We start from the raw sequence: 12,470 nt of genomic DNA on the forward strand, positions 1-12,470 counted from the left end.
TGGTACCCATCATGCGTTGGTAGATATGTTTTTGCAAGTCTGTGTTACACTTAGTATTGTGTGCGTATGTATGTAGTTAGACAAGTAAATATGTTTCATGGAGGAAAGAGTGCAGCTCTGTGAAGAGTTCATGAATACTTCTGAAAGAATGATCAGCTGGCAGTCTATAAAAGGTATAGAAATAGCATGCTTGGTCCAAAGTACAACAGTTTGTTGGCTTGCTTCGGACAGTCTTTCGCCGTGCTATATTTGTGAAGAGGTAATATTTTGTATTGTCTACACACATTACTAGCTGGCCTGTGCTAAATGTTCGGTCATTATGCAGGTAATGACATATGAGAAGCAAAGAGGATCAAATGATTCCACATACTGGTTAGTGTGCCTTTACTAGCCCAATTCCATGTTTAAAGCCTTCTATATAGAATGTTCTAATTCATACTGAACTGTTATTCCTGAGATGACAATGGTTTCAGGGTATTATTTGAACTGATATGGGGGGCTACTTCAGATTCCTTTTCAGCAAAATATGGGAACTCCATTTTCTTGCAAGGTAAAAAAGATACAATTGCATCATTCTGAATTTTTTCCGCACATGTATATTACGGAAAGGATGCACACATGTTTTCCTTATTCTGTGATCTCCTGCGATCATCGATTCACAAAGAAATCTCCTGTGATCATTGCTAATTGTCATTTTTTTTCAAAATTTTGGGTCATAGATTATATTGCTAATTTTTATTCATCAAATTCCTGTTCAATCAAAGACATTTGTGATTCAGAACATCGAGAGTTTAGAGGGTTAGAGCTCAGAAGTACTAGCAGACTGCCAATGTATTCAGTCAAAGGCATTTTATTATGTATCTTCTTTACATGTCTGCCAGGGTAACCATAGCATCTACATTGCTTTATGCCTGAAACTGAGAGCTTTGGAACAGTGCTATGCGCTATTGGACAAATAGATACAGAGATACCTATCAGTGGTGGTCAGCAGCAAATACGAGAAATGTTAGATACATCCACACTCTTTCTTGATCTATGGTTAGTCCCCCTCTTGCCTACCTTAAGCTCTTGGTGAATTACCAGATTAAGCGGAAGTGCTAACCTATTGTTGGTAGCAGTAGGAGATGTTGATGTTCCATGGAATTGTTAATCCCATCTCCAAGTTTTAATGTTTGATCTGCGTGTTATTGACCTAAGAGAAAATGGGTTCTGAAGCTTTGATATGATGTATTTCTAACAAATAGCGACAAAATCAATACCTCACACGGGCAATTACTCTTATATGGTTTGATGCTTGAAAAATTGTAGAGTCAGCACCTCTTTTTAAAGTGTACATGATGCAATAAGAAAAAAAAAGCATCTTGAGTACCATGCCCAGGTACAGTTTTAATGCCTATAGCTGTATTTTGTTCCATTAGAAAATACAACTATATTTTATTCCTTATAGGGCAATCTTATACGGGGAAAATTACTCCTGAATGTGTACAACTATATAATGTTCCTACAGATGTATTTTGTTCCATTAAAAAAATAGTATTTCTGCTATCTCAGTTGGATGGCCACTGTTATGTCAATTTGATGGCCACTATGTTTTGCTACGGCAGAAGATTCAACTATATTTTGCTAATACAAGTACAACACTCAACCTCTGCTATGCCAATTCGATGGCCACTACATATTCAGACGGGCAATGAACCAAATAACTCTTTCACTGGGCCACTGATAATATTATTGGTCGAGCTGATTAGGGAAGTAAACTATATACAACAATAAAGTGAAGTTGAACTGTTTAGAGAAGTAAAATATACAACAATAATCTGAAGTACACTTGGATCCAAAAGATGTTGGTGGAAATACTTCAACAAGCTTGATGCATTCATTATTCTGTAATACTAGGATTAACAATGATGTCGCTGCTGGTTACTTTGCAGGTAACAATGTTACGCTGATGACATAGTTTATTTAGCTCACAAGAATGGCTGCTTATCGTTCAAGAATCTGGACAACTACTTCTATTTCGTATTCATACTAAAACTTCTATGAAGCAACAAAAATTCCTTCTTGTGAATTTGTTCTGAAGCTACTAAAATATCCCCTTGTACTAAAATAAGATTTCTACTCAAACTTTGTCAAGATACTAATTTTTACTTGCTTGCTCATGCCTTAAAATCTACCTTGTTGCCGAAATTTAATGCGGAGCTCAAGGGAAAAAATGAACCAAGGAGAAGGGAGCCAGAGAAGGAGAATTAAGATGTGCCTTTCACTTATAATTTCTAAACACTACAGGAATCATGATATCATGTTAGCATAATTGCATGGTTACGTGTTAGAAGTGTGAGTGTGGGAGGCTTGGCCGGGGGATTGTGAGCTGGAGATGGTGGAGGAAAATAAACAAGACTGATTTGACTGTAAAAAAATGTTGATGTGCTTTTTATGAAATATTTGGCCAATCCTGGGTTGCAACGTGGGCACATATTTTCGTAGTTCTATATCAGTCATATCTGACAGAGATCTGGATGTTCGGTATATGATATGTAGTATACTATGCAGACCGCTGTTAAATATCATATACCCACCCCGTGTACTACATATCATATATCCACTCTGCACACTACATATCATATACCCAGTCTAATGAACCATGCGGTTCTGGCATGAAGAAAAATCCGTAGATGGATTTTTTTCATGGTTCATGGGACCAACAACATTGAAAGAGCATTTCAGCTGTATGATTAGGCTTCTTGAATTCTGTCATAACCCTCATATCACGTGAACTGTCATAACCCTCATATTACGTCAACTGTCATAACCCTCATATTACGTGAACGAAAATGCTTTGTCAGTTTTCCCCAGGTTCATTTAAAATTACCACAACAATAATACTGCTCGCTTATTGTACTAATAACTCCTATAGGAGGAGCTTGCAAGTATGTTAAACTTACACGGGCAGGAACTTTGGTTCATGGATAAAAGTTGCATGATTAGCCAAGGTATGCCTGAACCAATCCTAACCCCCACCCCCCTACTATGAGGATATTAACAAAGCTGTACGTAGGATTGTATTTTTTGCTGAATTATTTGCATATCTTCTACCCCTAAAAAGGGACTTGGTAGCTTCCCCTTCCCCTTCACTGAATTATTTCCACGCCCTGCAAGGGCTGCAACCAGTCACATCCACACTGCTCCTTCTCTCCCTCCCCAAATCGCCATGGATTGCGTGCTGCTGGCGCCCCTACTCTCTCACTTCCCGAGCCTCCGTGGATCTTGTGTTGTTAGAGTTGTTCCTCTCATTTCCCTGGCCAATAATTTTGCAGTAACAGATGTCATCTGAAGCAAATAAGTGCCTTTGAAATAATTTAAGTTCCCTTGCCCTATTAATTAGCTTGTTGATTTCTTTTCCTTGATAAGAGAAATAAAATTAATTTTCTGTAACCTAATTTAACAGTGGGAGTCTCTACTGCTGTCATTTCTAAAAAAAAGAAATGAACTTAATTATGATAGTGTTTGCGCACACTTGCTGGAACTTAGATACTGCGGCATGCATCTTAATCTCTTCTTTGAAGTTAAGGCCATTTGTACATACTTTTTGATGTACCTGCTATTTTGAACCCATAAACTTAATGTTGTGCTTGTAGTGTTGGTTCTGGATTTCGAATGAATTTTAACTTGTGGAACGATATCCCATGAACCACAAATAGTAATTTGTAGATTGATATTCTGCTGGTTAAGAAAATGTACTTTCTGGTTTATGATTTCCGTTGATTGAAATCTACATCCTGATTAGTGTTTCTATCTAAGAATTTGCAAGAAAATATTCAACTCAAGGGAAAGTGAACTTTATCTATTTCCATGTATCTGGTTTGATTAGCACCTGGAATCATGTTGAAGTGTCTTCATACTTGGTTTTGGAGTTCATGCTCTAAAATGAACTGATATGCTTGTTCATGGTCCAAATTGCTTGTCCGAAGAGTTGATTTCTTCATGAACAGAAATTGCATGGTTTAGCTGCTCCATGCAACCTTTTATCTTATTTTTGGATAACCTGACATATCCTTTTCGTGTCTATTTACTATACATGTTTTTCTCTGTAACTAGAGATCGATCTTGCTCCGTAGGACTCAACTCCGCTGGCCTCGTCATCCTTTCCGTCACTGTGGTCGTCCATGTCGAAGGGCTTGCGCCGAGGGAAGCACCATGGATCCATTGGACCCCACACCTGCGTCGACCGATGCTTTGTCTATCAGTAAACAAGAAATGCAAGCATCCTTCTAAATAAGATATTAGCTATCTTGAGGCTGAAATGCATCCTTCTAAGTAAGATATTAGCAATCAACAAAAAATGACAACAATTTTATTGAAAACTAAAAACAACCTTGCAATATTGATACAAGGAAACAGAAAAAGAGGCGAAAGCATCACATGATATATATCATTGCGTATACCATGGATGCAAAAACAAAATGTAATGATCGCCCTCTGCTGTGATGGTGTACATTTCTTGGCATTGGGAACCGGCTTTGGATACATAGGAGGGGGCGGGCGACACTGGGCGGATGGGGAGACTATGGTGAGAGGAACGTACATGCCGGATGTCGTGGTATCAAGGGAAGACAACAGTGGCTGCGGCGACGCCATGGCAAGGAGAACAGGCCGGGGGAATGAGAAGTGAGTGAGTGTTGCGCGGTGTGGTGATAGAGTGAGAGAGTGAATTGCTTTTTAAGATAAGAAGAAAAGGATTGGATGTTTTCTTTTTTATAGGGAAAATCACCTCTATGCTATGAGAGAAATGTCATATTTTTTTATATTAGTGAAAAATATCACCAACCCAACAAGTCATTTTGAACAAGGATTCAGATGCGACTCACTTTACTAAAAAGCATAATGCCACTCACTCCCGACTAAAAATGAGCACATGCTTGCATTTAGCATACGACCAATTGTATATGGAGCTTTTTTAATATATGTTTATTGTTCACTTTAGATCAGAGATAAAACCTCATGCCTTCGGATGATGCTTTAAAAATGTCGCTTGACAAAGCTTTATGATGGACTAGACTGAAAACTTGTTGAGTTCTACAAAATGGGAAGAGATGCATACAAATAATTGTTGTTCTTCGTATATATCTTGCACGTATTTTTAAATATTTTTAGTTTTGGAGATGAGAGGGATGGGGATGGACAAAAGTAATCCATTAAAAGGGTGTCGAGGCGATGTTTGAAGGGACCAAAATTTCATAGAGTTTTATGCAATAATACATGTATATATATGCAATAAAACAAAATTGAAATGTCCGTGGCAACGCACGGGCATTCTACTAGTAGTCATAGTGGGAGTAACTTATCTACTCCCTCCGGTTTACAAAGCTTAAATAAAAAATCTCATTACCCAAGATAGATGGTGAGTGAAGGAATGTATATCGTACTTTACAAAGCTACTCAAATTAAATGATGCATTAATTTGAATTAATTGCAGTGCATGCATGATTGTTTGCTAGATGAGTAGTAACATTACATGCATTGGTGAGTTCCTTTTTAATTATGGCATGCAAATATTCGATGCGCCTCGGAATGTCAATAGGAGACGGAGATGAGCCCTTTAACTCAGAAAAACGAAAAAATTTGAGATAAACCATGTAAAACAGAAAGGAGGAAGCAGTAACATAACACATCCTAATATAAGTTTACTCATGTGGCAAATGTTAACAATATGTTATCGTAACATAACACAACCCAAGAAAAATAAGCCTATAACCTAATAAATGCAACCATCTATGATATTACTTCTATGATACTTTACACTACGAAGGTAGTAACACAGAGTAGTGTCATATGCATGACACTGGTCGATAATATTGAACTGAGGGGATCTCCAAAACTGACCCCTAAAAGTGACGGAACATACATATTGGAAGAAAGAAAGACGATCTCGCCTCCAGCTGCCAGGGCACTTTCCTCCGCCACCGTCCTCCGATGGCTCCCCTCTGCCGACGACCTTGGTCGGCGGTGGTGTGGGGGTCACCGGAACCACGCGCGTGGATCGTTTTAGGCATTAAGTAGCTTAGGTTTTGGGCTATTCATCGTCTTGGCTACGACAATGACGATGGCAACACCGAATGAAAATTCTTCAGATCCTTCTTGACGAGGCAATCCACATGGGGGCTGGATTTGGAAACCAGTCTATTCAAGAAAATGATGGTGCGACAGCGGCATCCTTGTGGCGGACCTGTGTCCTCGGACTCTGTCGTTGCGACGGCGTTTGCTCCAGCGTCGCGCGGAGCTTAGGAGGTAGTCCAGGAGTAGATGCAGATTGTGATCTGCATCGGCGGCATGGATCGTGTGCTGGGTTTGTGGTTCGTGGAAGGCTCGTATGGTTTCCTCCTCCGGCGTCTTAGTCATGCAGGGGTGCCAAATCCGGAGTGTCCGGGGTGTTGCTCCGATCTGATTCGTTCAACAGAAATGGCTTTGTCTTTATTGGTGAGCCACCTTGGATGTGACGAGCTTTGATGTCAAGCTCAAAGGATTCTTCGGTCTTCTTGTTTGTATTTTTACTTCTTGGCTGATATTCTTATGTGTAAAGGCTAGCGTTCGAATGTCTTTTTAATTTTACCAGGTCGGTATGTACATGGTTTATACTATGATCCTTATGATATAAATGAGACAGTATTACCATGAAAAAAAATGCATGACATGAGAATAAGTTACTGCCCACTATGAATAGCCATAGGAGTAACATGCATGCATTGCGCAGATGTCAACCCTCTAGAATGGCGTAGTAACATGCATGCATTGAGTAGTTTACATAGATGTCACATCTACGCATATTTCAGTGATGACTAGCACCTAGATCTGGGTGCCTATAAAGATGCATCCCGGCTCCTTCCATTCAGTACACCAGTAGCTACAGTTCTCTCGTGTTTCTTCTCAGGCTAGCTCAAGGTTTGCTTGCCGTGTCCACGGCGCAATGGCGTCAGGTGCAGGCCCTCTTACTCTGAAGCTGGCCGCCGTCGCTGCCGTTCTCGCCCTGCTGGTCATACCTTCCTTGGGACGCTGTCCTTCCCTTGGCCCGGCACCACCGCCACCAGCACAGGCGCCACCGCCACCACCGGAGGCCATACCACCACCACCACCACCACCACCACCACCACCACCGGCGCAGGCACCACCACCACCACCACCACCACCGGCGCAGGCACCACCACCACCACTGATGGCGATACCGCCAGCGCCTGCGCTGGGTCCGGGGCTAGGACCACGGCTCGGATGCGGTGAGTGCCGCGTACAGTGCTTCCCGGCGTGCCAAGCCTCCCATTCCATGGACTGCAAAGAGGTATGCGACAACGATGAGAGCCGCTGCAAGGAGTGCAAGACCCCAGCGATCAAAAAGTGCAAGGCCGTCTGCACGGGCAGCTGTGACTGCAGTGCTGAAGCCGACAAGTCATGCAACTCCGAATGCTCCTACAATACATGCAGCTACTGCGCGTACAGCCGTGGCAAAAGCTGCAAGAACGACTGTGACAACTACTGCAACAGCAACTGCTGGGGACCATAGCCTATGGTAGCCAGTGTTGAGTGCTGACCGGCCGGACTATCCGGCTATACATGTACTCTATGGTCAACTGTGTTTGCTTGCATGTATCGACGGAAGGATGTACTTCCTCCAATCCGTATTACTTATCTTAGATTTGTCTAGATACATACATTTATACAAATTTAAGACGAATAATATGGATCGGAGGGAGTACCTGATAATAATATATACACAATCAAGTACAATCACAAGGCCATATCCATTCTTATTGTACCAACTTTTCGTGTATACGTATGATGAATCTGGCACATGTGCGAATCGGACAAGCGGAAACGGAACGCGAGGGCCTCCCGGGTCGCTCTCCCGCGAGCAACCCGGGAGAGAAACCTTGCCCGCACATCCACCTCTCCATCCCCTTCCCGAGCATCACCGGGCAAAGCCCGCCCGCCATTATTAGTGGCGGTGGGAACCAGTCCCCCCTTTGCTGGGTTGGAGCAGCGCGTGGGGCGTTCATTCTAGCGGGGGCTCACACGACAGCCTAGATGCACAGCCGGCGATGAAGCGTGAGCTCATGGCGGCAGTGTGGAGGCACTGGTGCTGCATCAGCTTGGCCTGTCATGGCCCTGCACCCCGATCTGGCTTCCTTGGTAGGCGATTCGCCTTGGCCGGCCTACTACAGATCCATGACAACGCTAGTCACCGACAGATCTTCGGGAGCGTCCATCTCTCAAGATCCAGTGGTTGACTTCGGCGATGAGATGCAAATTATGGACGAAGACTTTTGATGCATCTGGATGGTTGTGCAGTAGTGGCGACCACATGTAGCTGCTAGGATTGCAGGAAAGTGGTGGCGACAACACTTCAGTGACTTCGATGGTGGTGCTACCCCAGCATCTGGTCTTGAGCTCTTGGTTGAAAGCCTAAGTCCGAGTCAAGCTGGTTATACCTGGAAAGTTGAGTTTTTACGTCGTTATCTCGTTGAAGCCATTTCTTGAATATACTTGGATTGATTCTTCAAGGTGAAAACCTAGATTCCAGCCTTGGTGGTTGAGTCTGATGACGGCAACGCTTGAGTATCGCTCCCTTCCTAAAGGCGTTGCTGTTGAAGAATCTCGTTGTTTTTGTGATGTCATGAGATGATTGGTGCGGATATGGTCATTGTTGCAGTTTGACGATCATGTGTCTGATCACATTGGGCTTTTTTTTCTTTTTTTCTTGCCCACGCATAGCTTTGGTCCTTGATGACTTTGCTAGTTGTTGGTATGTTTGTGTTGGTGTTGGTTGGGTGCATCCTAACTATGCAGAAGTCGGGTATGTGCTCATTGTCTTATGTATCCTTCTGATGCTCTATTTTGAGCCAATAAAATCTACCCTTTGTCGAAAAAACATATGACATAAATATTTGCATCTGCAAACTTATTTAAACTTTTCATGTTTTTCAAATTTCTCTTGATACGTGCTTCATCCTAGAAGCGTGTAAAGGCCCCCATACCAGATCCCCTCGTATTTGGAGTCAAACTTTGACCATCAATTCGACCGGGAAAATGAATTATACTTATGTTCCTTAAAAAGTATATACTGCTGGAGACATCTTCTGAATATAAACACAATATTATAATTCTTAAGGTATATACCTTGTATTTTTATTAGTTAAACCGATGGTCAAAGTTTGACCAAAAAATACGAAAGGCCATATATATGGACTGGAGGGAGTACTAAACTATAGCCAAGGTACATATATCTGTACAAACCGTACCAACTTGCAAGTTAAGATCTATGCCGTTCATGTCACAAGTTGCCTTCGACTTCAAGATATGTTGACTTTCTATTTTGGTTGGATCTCAGTGGAGAAGAGATACTAAATTACTTATACCGTGTCGGCCTGTAACAGACTTGTTTTGGCAAATATAGATATGCAGATTTTCGTTTGACACAATAACTTAATTAGTAGGAAGAACCGAAACAGACCTATTGCAATGCATTATATATGTGGAATATCTGGAAAGTGTCAAACCAAACTTTACCCTAGGATTTCGGTCTTGCACAACCCCCTTGAAATTCGTCAACCAATTTGTGCACAAAAGGATGTACTTTGTGCATTTCTTTGTAGTGTGCATGTTTGGTTTGTCTTAAGTCAAGCATTTGAAAGTTTGACCAAGTTTATAAAAAAAATATCAACATTTAGAAGATCAAATCAGTATCAATAGGTCCTTCATGGAATATATTTCATATTATATTTAATGTGTATCGTAGACATTGATATTTTTTAATATAAATTTGGTCAAGCTTTACAAAGTTTTTGACTTAAGATAAATAATGTGTGGAGTAAAAACAAGGAGGTAGTACTAATAAGGTGCTAGAAGATTTATTTATTTGTTTTTATTTATTTTTTGCGGGTGAAAGGTGGTGGAGGATTGGAAGCTATAGCAATGCAAAACAGCAAAATGACCCCTTTCCAAAGTTGTTCTAGTTAGAGCCACCCCTCCATGGAAATGCAAGGTAGTAGAATTTTAATCTCGAGAGAGGGGTTTGCCCTTTCAGATGTATACCAAGGCCCAAGGGTAACCCCTCCAATCGACAAAACAACCCCCCTGCATGCCATGCTCTGGCTCTAGCCTCTAATATATACTATAGCTTCATAGGGTGTAATCAAAGCACGATTTCAACTGCTTCACAAAAAAAAAACAGTACTACTTCTATGGATTTGTAAGGTGGATTTGTCATAGGGTGTAATCAAAGCACGATTTCAACTGCTTCAAAAAAAAAACACGATTTCAACCATGCCTATTCACTCAAACTAATGGGTAAGATCAAGCTTGTCTTGTGGAATCCAATCGAAGAGCCGTGCCTGGTCAACTTGAGTGATTTTTTTTTAAGTCAACTTGTAATGGCGTGGACCGTGCCCGGTCAAGATGCGTAGCAGTAACATGCAAGTATGCATGCTTTGCGCAGATCTCAACGTGCAGTTTACGTAGACACTAGACAGTAACAAATCTACGCATCTTTCAGTGATGGCTAGCAAGTAGCACGTCGAGCTTGTTGTCTATAAAGAAGCGTCACCGGCTCCTTCGTAGAGTACACCAGTTACAGTTCTCTCGAGTTTCTTCTCTAGCTAGCTCTAGCCTACCTTCGCTTGCCGGCCGTGTCGACGGCGCGATGGCTTCAGGTGCAGCCGCTCTCACTCTGAGGCTGGCCGCCGTCGCTGCTACCCTCGCCCTGCTGGTCATACCCTCCTTGGCACGCTGTCCGTCCCTTGGTCCGGCACCACCACCACCAGCGCAGGCGCCACCGCCACCGCCCGAGGCGATGCCACCACCACCACCGGTGCAGGCGCCGCCACCAACACTAGAGGCGATACCACCACCACCACCGGCACAGGCGCCACCGCCACCACCTGAGGCGACACCACCACCACCACCGGAGGCGATACCGCCAGCGCCCGTGCCGGATCCACCTCGGCCATGCAATATCTGTAGCAGAGAGTGCTACCCAGCGTGCACAGCGGCCAAAGCCGCTCTGCCAGATTCCAAGGCCTGCGACGAGAAATGCCGCAACGAGAAGAGCCGCTGCGACCAGTGCACGATCCCGAAGATCGAGGAGTGCACGGCCAAGTGCAACGGCAGCTGTGACTGCCACACGGAAGTCTACAAGTCATGCAGCGACGACTGCCTCTTCCCAGAATGCAGCCCCTGCATGACCATGCGTCAATTTCAACAAAAGGATTGCAGGCACCAGTGCAACCTCGACTACTGCAACGGCAATAAGTGCTGGTGACCATAGGCCATGCGGTCGCATGCATGCATGTACTCCATGGTCAACTCTATCTGCTTGTGCACTTGTCTACGTACGTACTGTATACACGTACGGGAGGACCTGGCAATAAAAAAATAATATACAATCAATTTCACTATCGTTCCATCTCGTTTATTAGTTACACAATTTTAAGTTTCTCTCGTTCATTTTTTTTCCTGACTGGTATTATGAGATTTAGAGCATTTCCAACAGGCGCGCAAGGCGCGGCGCGCAAAAAAAAATGCTTTACAACGTCGAAATAGTCGGTTTTTGCACGCAGTTGAGCGCTGGCTCCAGCGGCCACAGGAAAATATTGCGCGCACGAGCCGCTGCAGCTGGCGCTGCAAAAAAACGGCGCGCACGCCCAACACAAACAACATATGACACTCCAAACAAAACCAAGAAGATCAAACACATAAAAAATAATCAACAATAAATAATTCCATTTTATTACAACTCAGACAAATAGTTTATCTTCCAATACAACAAATAGTTCGACACTAAAACATCAAACGTACAACATCAAACATACAAATCATCATGCGTCTTGTCGGCCATTCCATGCCCACCACTCCTCGATGAGATCCTTCTGAAGATTATCATGCGTTTCGGCACGTCGAATGACATGATAGGAGGCAACAAACCGGGCCACCCTCGCAGCCCTCCGCCACACTCGCACGGGATGTCCCAAGAGCTCATAATGAGAGTAGTCTAAATCTTGACCATGCTCATTATCAATGATCGTGTTATGCATGATCACACAAGCGTGCATGCTGTACCAAAGGATCTTTTGATCCCAAAATCTAGCCGGTCCTCTCACACTAGTGTAGAACCGGCCTTTAGTGCCGGTTCGTAACGGCCTTTAGTGCCGGTTTGCCAACCGACACTAAAGAGTGGGGACTAAAGCCCCCCCCCCCCCCTTTAGTGCCGGTTCGTCACGAACCGGCGCTAAAGTGACACCACATGGCACGAGCCAGACTCGTGTGCGCGTAGGACATTAGTACCGGTTGGTAACACCAACCGGTACTAAATGTTTGGGGGGTTTTTTGCTCTATTTTTCATTTCATTTTTTTGTTTGCTGGTATTTCACGATACTACAAATTGTACACGTTATGCATATATATAAATAGATTTTCTCGTACGTATAGAA

General features: G+C 43.1%; 1 long non-coding RNA gene across 1 annotated transcript; it reads left to right on the forward strand.

The window, feature by feature from the left end:
• Window positions 1–319: 319 nt before the first annotated feature.
• Window positions 320–1,089, forward strand: LOC119336685. The gene is made up of 3 exons (XR_005162724.1): window positions 320–372; window positions 474–550; window positions 882–1,089. It is a non-coding gene; the product is annotated as an uncharacterized LOC119336685 (long non-coding RNA).
• The last annotated feature ends 11,381 nt before the right edge of the window (window positions 1,090–12,470 follow it).

The sequence above is a fragment of the Triticum dicoccoides genome, chromosome 7B, assembly GCF_002162155.2.
Source record: "Triticum dicoccoides isolate Atlit2015 ecotype Zavitan chromosome 7B, WEW_v2.0, whole genome shotgun sequence".
NCBI lineage: Eukaryota > Viridiplantae > Streptophyta > Magnoliopsida > Poales > Poaceae > Triticum > Triticum dicoccoides.